This window comes from Alosa sapidissima, chromosome 9 (assembly GCF_018492685.1).
Source record: "Alosa sapidissima isolate fAloSap1 chromosome 9, fAloSap1.pri, whole genome shotgun sequence".
Classification (NCBI taxonomy): domain Eukaryota; kingdom Metazoa; phylum Chordata; class Actinopteri; order Clupeiformes; family Clupeidae; genus Alosa; species Alosa sapidissima.
The window spans coordinates 33596938-33614485 of NC_055965.1; the positions used below are offsets into that span (position 1 = coordinate 33596938).

At 42.5% G+C, this 17548-nt stretch overlaps 2 protein-coding genes across 1 annotated transcript in view; both read left to right on the plus strand.

Annotated features, from left to right (window-relative positions):
- Positions 1-17548, plus strand: part of LOC121718854 (zinc finger protein 665-like) — a 1212449-nt gene that overhangs the window by 884464 nt on the left and 310437 nt on the right.
- LOC121718792 (protein NLRC5-like) overlaps positions 1-17548 on the plus strand; it is a 787595-nt gene that overhangs the window by 733446 nt on the left and 36601 nt on the right. The gene's annotated exons all lie outside the window — the stretch shown is intronic.

Sequence of the window (17548 nt, forward strand, 5' to 3'; positions counted from 1 at the left end):
TTGCAATTAGGCACGAGGCCAGAGGCCAAGTACAGTGTGTTTTACATGGTGCCTGCACATTTATTTAGAGCACTGGAGCAGTTCTGTAGTCTATTGATATGTTCTATCATTTTTAGAACTATTAATAATAATGCCTATTCTTAAAGTCCACTGGCCAACAATGTCATTTAGGTGCTGAATAGATATAGTGCTGATAGGAAGTTTTTTCAGTTCCATTTTGACAACTGTAAAAACAAATGTGTCTAAGGAGGAGTGTGTACTAATTCAATAGATATCTCCTCCACACTTCACATCACAGTCATCATATTTAATTTACTAGAGTCTCTCTCTCTCTCTCTCTCTCTCTCTCTCTCTCTCTCTCTCTCTCTCTCTCTCTCTCTCTCTCTCTCTCTCTCTCTCTCTCTCTCAGGCTCTCTGATTGTCTCATCTCAGAGAAGGGTTGTGGTTTTCTTGCTTCAGCTCTGTCTTCAAACCCCTCCCATTTAAAACTGCTTGATCTCAGCTACAATTATCCTGGAGAATCAGGACTGAAGTTGTTATCTGCTAGACTGGAGGATCCTGTCTGTAAACTGGAGATACTGAAGTATGTTCAGAAAGAACCCCCATTGTTGCACATTTAAACATTCAGCACGTTTTCATGCCAGGAATAAACCGTTTTGAATCAGTCTATTGCCCAAATTCCGTTTATGTCAATATTCCGTTTAACCTGTTTACAAGCAAGTAGAATGTCACATTTTGAGCATATTGCTGATTACATAGCAATCGACATTATTCCAAATAAGTCAGTGACGCAGCCTAATAGGCTCCCAACGTCCTGACGTAAATTTCCACTGGTGGAATTCCCTCTTTTGGCTGCATAATACAACGGCTTCAGGGTCTTCCACCTATATTTCACTTGTTCAAGCGTACATCGATAGCCATCCTCATCAAGTTTTTAACAAAACCTTTTAAAAACGTTGCTATTACGAAATTTTCTCCCGTCAATGAACTCCATGACGTGCATGATTGCAAGACATAAGTTTGTCTACTCGTCTTTCCAAAAGTGTGTGCGTTGTTTTGCCATGATTAGGAAAGTGCCAGAGAGACAATTGGTTCATGTTATCCTAATTCTGTGGGAATTGAGCATGCGCAGGCCTACAACACTCTTCCTTCTGGGAGCATATTCCGTTTAAAGTGTTCTCATGACCCAATATTCCGTTTAAAACAGGCATATGCTTTGGTTTATTAATAAACTGAATATGGCCTTTTTCGGTTTATTTCAATCAGAATAAGGTGTTTACAAGACACGCGCATATTCGGTTTATTCCCAATAAACTGATTTGAAACCGTTTATTTGCTGCATGGAACCGTGCTGATTGTCTCTATTTTGGAGACCATAATTATTTCTTCATACCGAGCGTACCGTCCTTTTTTCAAATGTGTATTATATTAGCTGCTTTACACTGAAGTATATTTATCTCTTTGATGCAACATGCAATAGTGCAAATATTTAGAGGTAGAGTGCATTCAAATTCGCAGGCGTAGCCAAATGTTAAGGAAACTTTGCAAACAGTTTTCTGTTTGTGTGTAACTGTTCCCACCACCATATTGACCATAAACATTCATGACTGTTTACCGAATCTGAACGCCTCTCAGATTCCAGGCTGCAAGATTAACAGAAAGACTTGCTTGTGTTGCTGGTGGTCCCTGATCATGCATTAAATAATGGAGTTTCACTGTTGGAAAGTGCATTTGTTATTCAGAGGTAGTCCTCTGGTTGCTCACTAACTCTATCTAAGTACAGGATAGACAGTGTTGGGGCTTTTTACTTCATGATTGTCTCCTTCTGAGAACTAGAGGGGTCTTGAGGCGTCACCTTGGGACAAGTGGGAGCATTTGTATGCGTGCATGCAAACATATATGTATAATTTATATACGGCGGCAGACTTTTCTGTGGGATAATAAATCACCTTACATTTCACAGGTGGCACAAATAGAAAATCAGCAGTGTTGACATCTGTCAAATGGTACATGTTTCTGACATTTTGCTTTTCTTACAGAACTGACCATGCTTCTCTAAGCAAAGCACGACCACGTTTGCTGAGATGTAAGTTCTTTTTTATTATTATTATTATTGTTTATTCACTATTTGTGATCATTCACATTCACATGTTTTAGCATGGTATGCTTGAATGTGTGTATGGGTGTCTAATAGCAATGTGTGTGTGTGTGTGTGTGTGTGTGTGTGTGTGTGTGTGTGTGTGTGCGCCTGTGTGTGTGCCTGTGTGTGAGTTGGTAGATTGAGTAGGGGTGTGTGTGTGTGTGTGTTGGTATATTGAGTAAGAGTGTGTGTGTATGTCTAAGTGTGTGCCTGTGTGTGAGTTGATAGATTTAGTAGGTGTGTGTGTGTTTGTGTGTGAGTTGGTAGATTGAGTAAGAGTGTGTGTGTGTGTGTGTCTTGGTAGATTGGGTAGGAGTGTGTGTGTGTGTGTGTTGGTAGATTGAGTAGGAGTGTGTGTGTGTGTGTGTGTTGGTAGATTGAGTAAGAGTGTGTGTGTGTCTTGGTAGATTGGGTAGGAGTCTGTGTGTGCCTGTGTGTGAGTTGGTAGATTGTGTAAGTGTGTGTGCGTGTGTGTGTGTGTGTGTGTGTGTGTGTGTGTTGGTAGATTGAGTAGGTGTGTGTGTTGGTAAATTGGTGTGTGTGTGTGTGTTAGTAAATTTAATAGGAGTGTGTGTGTGTGTGTGTTGGTAGATTGAGTAGGAGTGTGTGTGTGTGTTGGTAGATTGATTTGGTTTGTGTGTGTGGTATGTGTGTGTTGGTAGATTGAGTAAGTGTGTGTGCGTGCGTGCGTGCGTGCGTGTGTGTGTGTGTGTGTGTGTGTGTGTGTGTGTGTGTGTGTGTGTGTTGGTAGATTGAGTAGGAGTGTGTGTGTGTTGGTAGATTGAGTAGGTGTGTTGGTAGATTGAGTAGGAGTGTGTGTGTGTGTGTGTGTGTGTGTACCTGTGTGTGTATGTCTATGTGTGTGCCTGTGTGTGAGTTGGTACATTGAGTAGGAGTGTGTGTTTGTGTTGGTAGATTGAGTAAGAGTGTGTGTGTGTGTGTGTGTGTGTGTGTGTGGGTAGATTGAGTAGGTGTGTGTGTTGGTAGATTCAGTAGGAGTGTGTGTGTGTGTGTGTGTGTGGGTAGATTGAGTAGGTGTGTGTGTGTTGGTAGATTGAGTAGGAGTGTGTGTGTGTGGGTAGATTGAGTAGGAGTGTGTGTTCCCATTCCACCCACTCCTCTTGTCTGCATATGTGTGTGTGTTCCCCATATTCTGATGAGGATGTTCTCGCCGTATGTGTGTGTGTGTGTGTGTGTGTGTGTGTGTGTTGTTAAGGTGTGTGGGCGTGTGTTTGTACTGACATACTGTGTGTCTGTGTGTGTGTGTGTTTGTTTGTTTGTTTGTTTGTTTGTTTGTGTTGACATGGTGTGTGTGTTCTCATGTTCTCTCCTCTCTTGTCTGCAGATGTCTGTGATCTCACACTGGACCCAAACACAGCAAACAGAAATCTCTCTCTCTCTGAGGGGAACAGAAAGGTGACACATGTGAAGAAGCAGCAGCCGTATCCTGGACACCCAGAGAGATTTGACTCCACATACTATCCTCAGGTGTTGTGTAGAGAGGGTCTGACTGGACGCTGCTACTGGGAGGCTGAGTGGAGTGTTGATGGTGGAGCTCGTATATCTGTGGCCTATAAAAGCATCAAGAGGAAAGGGGACAGTGCTGACGTCATAATGGGATGGAATGCCAAGTCCTGGAGTCTGTTCTGCCATCCTGGTCACAGATACTCTGTCCTGCACAATAATAAACGCACTGGCATACCTGCCCCCTCCTCCCGCTCCAGAACAGTAGGAGTTTACCTGGACTGGCCGGCCGGCACTCTGTCCTTCTACAGCGTGTCCACTGACACACTCACCCACCTGCACACGTTCCACTCCACATTCACTGAGCCCCTCTATCCAGGGTTTTATGTTTGGGGTGAGGTGTCCCTGCGCAAGATCACATGAGCTCCTCCTCCAACAGGTACATCCACCCTTTTCTCTCTCTCTCTCTCTCTCTCTCTCTCTCTCTCTCTCTCTCTCTCTCTCCCTCTCTCTTTCTCTCTTTCTCTACTCTCAGTCTCTACTCCCCCTTCCTTCTCTATCTCCCTCTCTCTGTCTCTCATTCTACTCCCTGTTCCATTTTCAGATTTGTGTGTGTGTGTGTGTGGTTTCTATGACACTGTAATGTAATACAGGCTTGTAGGCACAAGAAGCTCTTTTACAAACAACTTTAGTAAGAGGGCATTACATTATTTTTATTTTTTTTCTTTTGAAGTTGTATGTGTATGTGTGTGTGTGTGTGGTTTGTTTAACACTGTCTCTCTATTTATCTCTCTTTATTCTCTCTACCAGTCTCTAATCCCTTCTTTCCTCCCTCTCTCTCCTCCAACAGGTACATCCACCTTCCTCTCTCTCTCTCTCTCTCCCTCTGAAGTGTGTGTGTGTGTGTGTGTGTGTGTGTGTGTGGTTTGTTTAACACTGTTTTCTATTTAACAAACTGCCAAAATTCAGACTTAAATTCATCAAGTCAAGACACTCCAACATTCCACAGTAACCACGTAACCGTAGCAACATCCATTGTGATGCTTGTTCTGTGGCCCTGGCAGTGGAGCAGGGCTTGTTGCTATGGCAATAGTTCCAGCTTTGGCCCATAGACTGTATAAAGAACTGCAGGAACTCCAGTCACACACACTCCTGTTCATACACATGTGTAATGCTGAGATGCTGTTTAGATATTGATATGTATATTCAGTTATATAATTACTGTTCTGGTGAAACTAAACAAATGCTGATATTGCTTTCTTTATATTATGCTCTTCTCCTGAAAATGAATGTGTGGATTATGAGAATGTTTTCAACAACAACAATATGATGTATTCTGTTCTCCGTAAAGTTTAGTTATTTGCTGAATTTCTTTGAAAAAGTTATTTGCTGATCTGAGGTGTCAGTGGTTCTATACAGTATGTGTTGACATAGCAAAAAAAAATGTTTGTTTTTCTGACTTAAAATATGTAAATAAAATGTGTTTCTGACTTTTAAATGTCTGAATAAAGATTCTGAAAGGAGATGTGATGAACCTGTTGTCAGTTGATTTGTTTCATTGTTTTCTATGCTATAACAAAACAGAATATATGTGATTTTTTATTTTGTGTTGTTTTGTTTCTTTTCTTCAAACTTCCTTTTTCCGTAGTTGGACATTTCATGCATTGACCACCAAGATCATCTCTCTATTCAGTGCAACACTGTACCAGATTAGTGTATTGCAGTAGTATAATAACTAGGGCTGTCAAAATAGCACATTAACTTTGATTAATTAATTACAGAAATATTAAGGTATTAAAGAAAATAAAGCTGCTTAATCACATTTCGTGGTGACATTTGACACAGTGCAGTTTGGCTATAGTGATTGAAGGACGCAGACGAGAAAGCTGCTTTGAATTAAAAGTTTAGCCTACGTTTTAAAAAGAACGCCCAGACTAATCCTGTTGACAGGAGCATCAATCTACTATTTCTGCAGTAAGGAATTCCCGTTGCCTACCATGGGAGTTCGTCAAGTCTGAAATATCACCAGAGCATGTTTAATAGGTAGCCTGGCTCTGGTATCACCTCAATGCAAAGCAATCTGGAGGTAGGCCTACAAGTTAGCACACCTCTTGATGATAATAATGCTAGCCGCCAGCCTTGTTAAAGTTACTTTGCTAACGTAGCCTATTGTTTGCTTAGCCTGTAGGCCTACCCTACGACTGACTAACTAACTAACCGACAAACTCTCTTACTAAAGACTACATTTGTTGCACACTTGAAACAAAATGTCTTCAAAAGTATGTTGAAGGTGGTTACATTTATTTCCATTCCAATAACTTCACATTGCATTTCGATTCACACTTGTAGGCTATGCTGCATTTTTTTTCTCGTTTTCTTAGAGCCCTGCGTTTTCTTATCTTTGACTGCCACCTACTGGATAGAAAAGGAAACAACCTAATAATTACGTGAACAAAAATCTACAACATTACATTTAGCAGAAACAACATGTTTGAATGGCCATAAAAGGATAAATCATGGGGGGTATACCACACATTACCTTGGTGTTAGGGTAGCTTACTCTGCACATGCCATTGACAGTGATTTGTAGCTTCAGTCATTTGCATTTCCCCTTTGCAACCTACCCGCACCTTACGCTCCACTGATGCCCACCTCCTATCCACCCCCACTGCACATCTATTATTATTATTATCTAGTATTTGCATCATACTAAACATCTGACACCAGGAACTACTGATGCCTGAGCCAAAGGGAAAATGATCATAAAAGAGAGAAGTTGAACTTTAAAGTTTATAAAGATGGTTTGGCTCTTCATTGATTCACTCATCTGACAAAAATTGTTTTAAAGATATGTTCATAGCAAAAATGGATGCATGTGATTGATTTAGATTAATTAATCACAGAGTTTGTGGGAGTGGAAGGGAGTTCCAGAGTTTGGGGCCAGCCACGCTAAAAGCCCTGTCACCCATGGAATGGAGATGTGCAGTGGGGTGGATAGGAGGTGGGCATCAGTGGAGCGTAAGGTGCGGGTAGGTTGCTAAGGGGTCAGGAGGCTTGAAAGATAAGAGGGTGCAAGATTATGTTGGGCTTTGAGTGTATTTGATGTGAGAGTCAAAAGGAAAGGGTAGAATCAATTGTGACACTAAGGTGTTTTGACTTCGTAGAGGTGGTGAAGTAGCCAGTGATGGATAACCGGATGCCACCCACCCAAACCTCTTTTCAGTCGACTCCCATCTGGCAGGAGATACAGGAGCCTGTGCTCCCGCACCAGCAGGCTCAGGTACAGCTTCTTTCCAGAGGCTGTAGCACTGCTGAACAAAACTTCACCTCCTGTCTAGCATTTGCACTTTAGCTGTTACTAGTTTACCTGTTTACTTTTTACTACTGCACTGTTTACCTGTTTACATTGACTGTATTGCACTGCTTACCTGTTTACATTACTCCTACACTGTTTCACCTATGACTTTGCACGGCCAACAGCACTATACATTATATTTTACATGTGTGTGTGTGTGTGTGTGTACTGTATATATATACGTATATACATAGTACGCATGGAGTACTTTATATATAAACAAACTGAGACAACCCATTGAAAGAGCAGAACATACACTTTCAAATGATACCTTGGTTATACATGTAATCCGAGGTAAAGGCTACATAAATAAACAACACAAACAACACACCATTATATAGTAGCCTAATTTTAAACATGTTTAACTAATAAGCTATGATATCTATACAATACAATTAGCAATAATGGGGCTAATAAGTGTCATAGGTAGTTTAGGTTACATATCATGCCAACATTATAAACGTATTTATATAGAAGCAGATCTTAACATTGTGAACCACATGGCTCAGTTTTCAGAAACTGCCACATCAGAGAATGGAGTAGCATCAGACCTCATCCTCCTCTGTGTGCTTATACACAGCAGTTCAAAATAAAAAGCAAACCATGTTTAGCCATTTTGACTGAAAGGTCATCTTATTCTGTTTTATTATATTAGGCTCTAATTAGGATAAGAGGCACATATCAAATGTCTCCTTCATGTAGAGAGAGATGATGGAGAAGATGTGATTGAGGATGATGGAGGTGAAGAGAGCAGGGGGTACGGCTGCTCTGAGCACAGTGAGGACATGACACAAGAGCAAATAGGCAGAGCAATGCACAACAGCTTTTGCCAGAGGATCCAGGACCATGGGCAGATAAATTAGCAAATGACCAGAGAGACACCAGAGTACGCATGGAGTCATGTCATGTAGCTTAAACGTAACCTTAGCAACCACAGTAGAGTAGGCTAGAGCATGCTGGGAAATTATCAGAGAGACACCACAGTACGCATGGAGTCATGTCATGTAGCTTAGACGTAACCTTAGCAACCACAGTAGAGTAGGCTAGAGCATGCTGGGAAATGATCAGAGAGACACCACAGTACGCATGGAGTCATGTCATGTAGCTTAAACGTAACCTTAGCAACCACAGTAGAGTAGGCTAGAGCATGCTGGGAAATGATCAGAGAGACACCACAGTACGCATGGAGTCATGTCATGTAGCTTAAACGTAACCTTAGCAACCACAGTAGAGTAGGCTAAAGCATGACCCTCTGAATGCATGCTGAGCTTCGTGAAATTCCGTTCCGTCCATGGGGTAGCCAGACAAGAAGTTCATGTATACTATGTTAGTAAATACTTGCCGGCAGAGGGAAGTTGAAATGTAACATATTTTGTACATATAGTTTCTCCAAATCCGGCAGTTAGTAGTTACTTTTATCCTATACGATTCTTTGTGAATACCAGCCTAGAACTCATTTATTGTCATTTCAGTTCAAAATCCACAAGTTCAGAGATGGCAGAAGTAGAGAGTTCCTGCACTTTCCCATGTGTGACATCATGGGTCTGGAAGTAGGGGATTCTGAAGGGGCGCATCCTGATGACCTCATCAACATTTTAAAAGGTCAAATAAAAGATGGCCATTAGGTAATAATAAAAACACACAGACACACTACTACTACTACTACTTTTACTTCATGTCAGTGTGAAGCACGGGAACACTTTAGAGCTGTTCTTCTTGCTGTAGTTTAATCCTAGGAGCCCCTGTTCAGACACAGAGCCAGACTTCATCAGCAACCCCAGTCTGAGGGATGGAACTCATTGGCTTCTAAGTGTCATTCCAGCAGACAAGGTCAGTGTGCAGCAGGATGGTTCCTTTGAGAAGATGAGGCCCATCAGAAAACAGGCCAGTGAGATGGGGTAGTGATGATCAACATGTTCACACTAATATCACTAGTACTTATGGCTCTCCCATCCAAGCACTAACCAAGCAGACATCTGCTAGACATCAAGAGTTCAAGCTTCAGCCACCCATACTGGGGTCCACATGCCAAAGGGTTTGAGTCCTGATCCCACCCCATCTCTCTCTCTCTCTCTCTCTCTCTCTCTCTCTCTCTCTCTCTCTCTCTCTCTCTCTCTCTCTCTCTCTCTCTCTCTCTCTCTCTCTCACTCACTCTCTTCACGCTCCTATCAGACTCAAGGCCTAAAAAGACCCCCAAACATCAAGTCAGAACAAAGACTAAGTAAAGGTCATGATCAAGGAAAATGTCTTCCTGCAGGAATCCCTCAGCTTACTGTACAATGCTACCAAAAGTGGATCAGGCCCAGAGGTCAAGAAGGACATCAGAGTGATCTACAGAAGCAAGAAGATCAAGGAGAAGGTACGTTTCCATCAGAACATCTGCCTGTGCACAATATATACACACAAGATATATGTATAGGATACAGTCATCATGTCTTCTCTTCTCTCCTCTCCTCTCCTCTTCTCTTCTCTTCTCTGGGTAAACATCTCTTCAGATGCAGGAGTGCAGTAACAGACTGGGAGTTCCCTTTAATGAGTTTGTTCAATGGAGACACATTCTCTCTCAGTCACATACACACTTAGACACACAACTGGATCTGGTTGTACAAAACCCATTGCTTAGACGTGGCTCAACATGCAGTGCCACATATGGTATGGCCATTCCTCTATAGTGTGTGTGTGTGCGTGTGTGTGTGTGCGTGTGTGTGTGTGTGTGTGTGCGTGCGCGTGTATATGTGTGTGTGAGAGAGTCATAGATAGGGAGGGAGAGAGTGTGCATGTATGTGAGAGAAAGACAGAGAGAGAGAGAGGGAGTGTGTGTGTGTGTGTGTGTGTGTGTGTGTGTGTGTGTGTGTGTGCGCGCGTGTGTGTGCGCGTGTGTGTGTGTGTGTGTGCGTGTACGTGTGCGTGTGTGTGCGTGTGCGTGCGCGTGTGCGTGTGCGTGTGTGTGTGTGTGTACACTTTGTTGAACTCTGCACTGAATTGTCCTTTACTGAGCCCCTGATGTCCATAAGTAACAGGCACCTCATTCTTCATGGATTTTCTTTTCAATTTGTTGGTGTCGGTGCCGATGCTTTCACGTTTACAGGTGGGCCACACCAGGCACGTAACTTAAGCGTTCCATTCACGTTGTGTCTGCAACAATTAGCTTCCACTGTAATCAATGGAACTTACTACACCAGGGGCCGTATTCACAAAGCATTTTATCTTCAATTAAAAGAGTTTTCTCTTTTAAAGTTATTCACAAAGCCTATCAGACCTACTCTTAGTAAGGAAAAGTGACAACTCCTAAGATAACAGACGAACTCTGTTGCTATGGTTGATGTCATTACTTATGCACGAGCTTGATTGAAGTAACCACCTTGATTGGCTGATGATTATAATGTGGGAATGATTCCAAAAACCTCCCCTACGATGATAAGTGACAGGTCTGAGAATGTGTGCACTACACAAGTAGTGCTGAGGACAGAAGCTGATGAATAAATAAATAAATAAATAGCCTAAAAGAATAAAGAGTAAGGTAAAACAAATAGCCTAATAGCCTATTGACATCAATCCATATGGATGCTTATCTTGCCATCACTTGTCATTTCATTGATGGTGATGCCAAATTGTCCACCATTTTATTATCTGTGGGGAAGTTCCCAGAGAGGCATACGGCAGCCAACATAGCTGCTACAAAGACTTCTGTCATGGAGGAATGGGGGATTCTGGGAAAGGTGAGATGCCTTGTGACTGATGGTGCTGCAAACATGATGGCATGTGGGACTGTGTTGCCAGTCAGACACAGCATTTGTATTGGCCATGCTTTAAAGCTGGTTGTGAAGAAAGCCATTGACCAGACACCGGGTCTTGAAGAAATCAGGGGCAAGGCCAGGAAGATTGCGGCCTATTTCAGGACCAGCACCGTGGCCAGAGAGCAGAGCGGCTCCTCAGCATCCAGCAGCAGATGGGGATGCCCACTCACAAGCTTGTGCAGGAAGTGGACACACGCTGGAACAGCACCTACCACATGATGTCCAGGCTGCACGAGCAGAGGGAACCAGTCGGTGCTGCAGTGGTGTCACTGTGCACCCATTTGGCGGCTCTGACCTCTGCTGAGTACCAGAGCATGTCTGAATGCCTTGGAGCATTGTCTCCCCTAAAAGAGGCAACGGTGGAGCTGTCAGCAGAAAACACTGTCTCTGGCTCCACAAGTGTTCCCCTTGTGCGAATGCTGAGGCCATAACTTCCACACAGCGGGAGGTGAAGGGTGAGATGGCTAAGCAGCTCTGCAACCATCTCACGCGGCTCATGACTGAAAGGTTGAGTCACTACGAGACAGCCAGTCAACACTCCCTGGCCACTCTCCTGGATCCACGATTCAAAACAATGGGGTTTTGCAATTCAGGGAATTCCCAAAATGCTGTGAGAAGGCTCACGGCCGAATGTTCTCCTTTAAGAGACAGCACTCCACCTGACCCAGAAGCACAAGAGCCTGCTGAATCCTCAGGTATGAATCTATGATCAATATTGCCATGTTTATATTGTATTTTTGTAATGCATTGTTTTGTGTCCCCATTCAGGAACTGGCCTTTGGGATTTGCTGGACCCACATGTTTCAGAGACCAGGAAGGTGAAAAGTGCCACTGCAAATGCCACTGTAGAGGTGCAGCAGTACTTGAGTGAGCCAAACATCCCACGCTCAGAAGACCCACTCCAGTTTTGGGCTCAGCACAAGCACGTCTATCCTCATTTGTATGTGCTGGCCCCAAATATTCTGTGCACACCAGCCTCCTCTGTGCCATGTGAGCGGTTTTATTTCTAAAGCTGGTGAAGTGGTCAGCAAGAAGAGAAACAGACTCAGCCCTGGCACAGTGGAACACATTCTATTTCTGAATAAAAATGACATTTCATTTCTGTTCCCACAAACTCGTCACCAAGCACTGCTATTGTCCATAATCACCATCACTGACCTGTCCACCATAGCTGACCTGTCCACCAACTGAACTGTCCACCATAACTGACGTGTCCACCATCACTGACCTGTCCATAAGCACCATCAGTGACCTGTCCATGAGCACTGTTATTGTCCACAAGCACCATCACTGACCTGTCCATGAGCACTGTTATTGTCCTTAAGCACCATCACTGACCTGTCCACAAGCACTGTTATTGTCCACAAGCACCATCACTGACCTGTCCATGAGCACTGTTATTGTCCTTAAGCACCATCACTGACCTGTCCACAAGCACTGTTATTGTCCACAAGCACCATCACTGACCTGTCCACAAGCACTGTTATTGTCCTTAAGCACCATCACTGACCTGTCCACGAGCACTGTTATTGTCCTTAAGCACCATCACTGACCTGTCCACCATCACTGACCTGTCCACGAGCACCATCACTGACCTGTCCACCATCACTGACCTGTCCACGAGCACCATCACTGACCTGTCCACAAGCACTGTTATTGTCCACAAGCACCATCACTGACCTGTCCACAAGCACCATCACTGACCTGTCCACAAGCACTGTTATTGTCCACAAGCACCATCACTGACCTGTCCACGAGCACCATCAAAACCTGTGGTTTATGTGAAGCACATTGAAATGCTCATGTGTATTACATTCACTACATGCATTTTCCTTGCCTGTTTGTCTTGATTATTTTGTCTTCTGTTACTGCAGCCTTGTATATTGAGAGTGCCTCTAAGGAAGAGCTGTATACTACAAATGCATGCCAGTAGAGTGTTGAAGAGTGCCTCTAGTGGCACACAGGGAAACGGCAAATGCATGCCAGTGCAGAGAGTGCTGAAGAGTGCCCCTAGTGGCAAACAGGGAAACGGCAAATGCATGCCAGTGCAGCGAGTGCTGAAGAGTGCCTCTAGTGGCAAACAGGGAAACTGCAAATGCAAGTTTGTGAAGAGAACAGTCAGGAGGTCACCTGGTGGCAAACTGTGAGACTGCAACTATGTAAAATGGTAGACACCCATATTGTAATTTAGTGCCCCATCAATATGTAATATTGTAACCCCCATCAATAAGTACTGTATATTGTAACTCTCCACTATAAGTGAGGGTAGCTGTGGTGTATGAAAACATTGAGAGGGAAGTGTGAACAGGAGTGTTTCTGGACTGGCCAGCCGGCACTCTGTCCTTCTACAGCGTCTTCTCGGATCCACTCACCCACCTGCACACGTTCCACTCCACATTCATTGAGCCCCTCTATGTAGGGTGTGAGCTTATTCAGACTCTGTGTCCCTGTGCAAGATCACTTAGTGACCACACGCTGCACAAGCACCAGGGTCCGCGGAAGAGACCAGCTCTCCTGCTGCTGGTCATTCACATAGAATTTATAAATCAGTTGTACATGTAGCATTCTACATTCTGATGCATGAACTAAAAACACATGTTGTTGTCATGGTGACGGTTCTTCATAAGTTGATATGTGTAGAATAGGCCTGCTACATTATGTGCATAATTAAGCATTTATTTGAAATGGGTAGATTTTTAAACTTGAGCTCTGGTAATAATCTCAGCCATGTTTTAGGAAATCTTCATGTTCAAACATAACCAACTAGCTTAAATAATAATAAAACAGCATTTCATTATTTTCAGCTCCAGTTATTTTGTGACTATAGTTTATCTTCCCATCTACAGGTTTAAAATCTATTTTCATATGAGATAATGTCCTGTTTTAAATTGCATTTAATCTTTGTGAAAATATAAGGCTATTATCTACTGCAGGCCTATCGGCAACTAAACACATGATAGCCTAGAAAAATAATGTTATATTATATTGGCGCAGCATGAACTATAAGATTGTCCGAGAGTTTGTAAATTCAATAATTTTACTGGAATCAATTTATAGAAGATACAAGAAATATCCGCAAACTCTCTGTCTGTGCAAAAAAGGTTTTTACTTTGAATCTGCGCAAGCTTTCGGTTGGCAGACCTTCTTCAGGCAGAGTAGATCCTAGCCTATTCTTATTTTTTATAAGCTAGGCTACCTACCAATCCTGGGCCTCGACAGATGAGCGGTGATCTTGCATTTTATTCACTGGAATCAATTTAGCCTACTTTCATTAAAGCTACCATCTAAAATCGCTTTTGACAGGGGGAGGGACTTTTAAGTAGGTCTAACCAAAAGCGAAAGTACATAGTCAGACTCCGCGTCAGTAAGTTTGTCTTGTAGGCTATCGAGATCACACAGTTTGTAGCCTAAGGTAAGAGACTCACTATTTATGTTAATGTCATTCACTTTGTGTTTTCGGTATGTGGAATATTTGGAATAAACTAATTAGAATTTCGTTGCATGAACTTGTCGTCGTTGTTTAAGATTTCCGCCTTTATGGTAGGCAGGCCTTGCCTTAACAAACAAACCACTAGGCTAAATGCGCGCTTGCTAACATTAACATATAAGATTCTGAATAGATTATATGTCTTAATTTAACTACATAGTCGGCTAGCATAATATGACGAGGTAGCCTACTCTTTTGCCAGGTCCAGATTATGGCATCAAGCACAAAATCGTCGTGCGTAACTAGATAGGCTAACCTACAGGTGCTAGCTTGAGACCAGCATATGTTTGCATAGGGACATGTCCATACCAATATTTTGGGGTGACGAAATTGTCCAATACTTTAGCGAAGTCATTCATATTATTTGTTTTATTGTGAAGTCGTTAATTCCGACGCGTCCTCATAAAGTGAAGTACAACCAGTTTAGATGCTGTCATTTGATTGGCTGAAACCTGGAAGTATCAAAACATAGGCATAGGCCTCTTGTCGCGTTAGTGGCAGACACATAGGAGGCATGCTGGTGTGTGGACAATGATCTGTCTGCCAGTAGGATACCCCAAGAAAGGGTAAAACTTCAGATCAGTAGTCATATTCCCTTTGTCCTTTAGCATGCACATGCTGCCCCTTTTTAGTGGATCAGCTAGGCCTAAACACCAAAAGATAAGATGGTTGTAGTAAAAACTATCTGGATGAGTATGTGTATTGTGTTGTGTATGTTAGGGACCTTTAGGGTCAGTGGGGCTTACATGCTTTTAGGGGTCCGACCTCTGACCCCATGGGCCTGGTCTGTGATGACCGCGCACTTAATCCAGACCTGACTGTCATAAAGCCATGCAAACTAGACTACAGTGGCCAAAGACCTTAATCGAGGAATTGACTTTAGCCAATATAGGCCTACACGCTAACATTTCTATTCAATATGTGTCTACAGCTGAATGATCGAGTGCTAAAAAAATAGCGGTTTATGTTTAGCTATAATCTATAGTATGTGGTGACACATGACACAAGACCTAAAGCTGCATTTGTCTCATGTACATTCCTAGAGAGACTCTCCCACTGCTGCTAGGATGAGTGTCTCTCAGGAGAGAGAGGAGGCTGCAGGTCACAGTGAGACACTCAGACCAGAGTCTGCAGCACACAGCTGTGTGCAACAAAGCAGCAAACCAACACACTCTGATGGAGGGTAAGTTAATCCACATATACAGTACACATCATACACTGCTCCATTCACTCGAAGTTCTGTGATCGATATCAGACGGTATAACAGACCGCTGTAGAGGAAAATGAGTTTTGTGCTTCTAATTCACGTCTTTCATATCACTCCGCAAATACTGGATCTTCATTCAAAAGTGAAAGCAGACGGTTGATCAGCTGTGTTCTAAAGAATGTTTGATTCAAGTTCAGCGTGTGTTGTGAACTATTTGTTTATCAGCAAATGCAACAATGAAATGTTAACAAATATATGTAGGCTAGGCTAAAGAGTCATATCATGGGGAGTTTATTTTTTTCCGTTTTGGCAAGTAGCCGTGTAATAAGCAGGATAATGTATAGAACGCCGGTCATTATCGGGAAATAGGTCCCTTCAGGGCGGAACAAGTCCGGTTTCACCCTGTCGGGACTTATTTCCAGATAATGACCGGCGTTCTATACATTATCCTTACATATCATCTGTAGGTACCATCTATAGGGAAATAGCCTGATCGGCAGACAGCCTGATCTTCTCCTCTAGAATTCTCAACGTGCCCCTTGTTTTAGTGTTTCCGTTTACTTTGAGAAGTTCACCAGGTCCCATTGCAGTGTTTCCCACAGAATTTAATTGTATTTGTGGTGGTAGGTGGTGGTGGTGGGGGGGGGGGGGGTCAATAAAATGAATAGCCTATTGTTATACTTGCCTCGATATTGACAAGTAGCTGTAACGTTATAGTGTGCTAACCTCGACAACCCAACAGTATTCTATTCTTCTCAAAGTTTTGATTGGTGAGGGCCAATTCAGGAACCCAACATTGACCTGAGGGCCACCAACGGGGCGGGGGGAGAAAAAGAAGAAAAAAAACTGGAATAAAATCCCATTTGTAATGATTTTAATGAGCAGGTTGCATCTCTACAGTTTATATGTATAGCATTAAACCCCATTTGTAATGATTTTAATGAGCAGGTTGCATCTCTACAGTTTATATGTATAGCATTAAACCCCATTTGTAATGATTTTAATGAGCAGGTTGCATCTCTACAGTTTATATGTATAGCATTAAACCCCATTTGTAATGATTTTAATGAGCAGGTTGCATCTCTACAGTTTATATGTATAGCATTAAACCCCATTTGTAATGATTTTAATGAGCAGGTTGCATCTCTACAGTTTATATGTATAGCAATAAACCCCATTTGTAATGATTTTAATGAGCAGGTTGCATCTCTACAGTTTATATGTATAGCATTAAACCCCATTTGTAATGATTTTAATGAGCAGGTTGCATCTCTACAGTTTATATGTATAGCAATAAACCCCATTTGTAATGATTTTAATGAGCAGGTTGCATCTCTACAGTTTATATGTATAGCATTAAACCCAATTTGTAATCATTTTAATGAGCAGGTTGCATCTCTACAGTTTATATTTATTGCATTAAACACATTTTAATTCATAACTGAGGCTAAACCTGGCAAAACTTGTGAAAAATTGCAATGTACACACAATTGGGGTTCTCTACCTTCAAAAGACAAATTTGGGATATAACAGTTCTGGTTGCAGTCCATTTCAAGTACAAACTTATTTAGAACAAACAGTCTCAGTGCCTTGCTTCTTATCAGCATAAGCCTTATTCAGGGCCAATTTCAGCTACCAAAGCACCACAGGAAAATCTGACGGCCACTAAACACCACTAAACGGAGATTCATTCTTTTCAAAGCACACAGTAGGCTATAGTTGTACAGTTTTAACAGTTTTACAGGTGTTATCGCGGGCCGCCAGAAGTGTTTCCGCGGGCCGCCATTGGGAACCTATGCAATAGTACAACATAGAAAATCATTTTGTGGTGATCGATTTTGATATTGTGATGGGCTGCCACAAATTAGTCAATGTATAGGAAACACTGCATGGTCTGAAAAACACCCAAAACTAATACATTTCTATAGCTATTCTCCACATTGGGGATGGTGTTTTGGTGGTTGAAATTTTCACGCCATCCCAAAATGGATCACTTGGTCATTATGGATGCTGATCATGGATCACTCTTCTCCAAACATGCACAACTCAGCTAAACCTTTATAAAGGCACATCTGGACACAGATTTTAGCTTTCACCG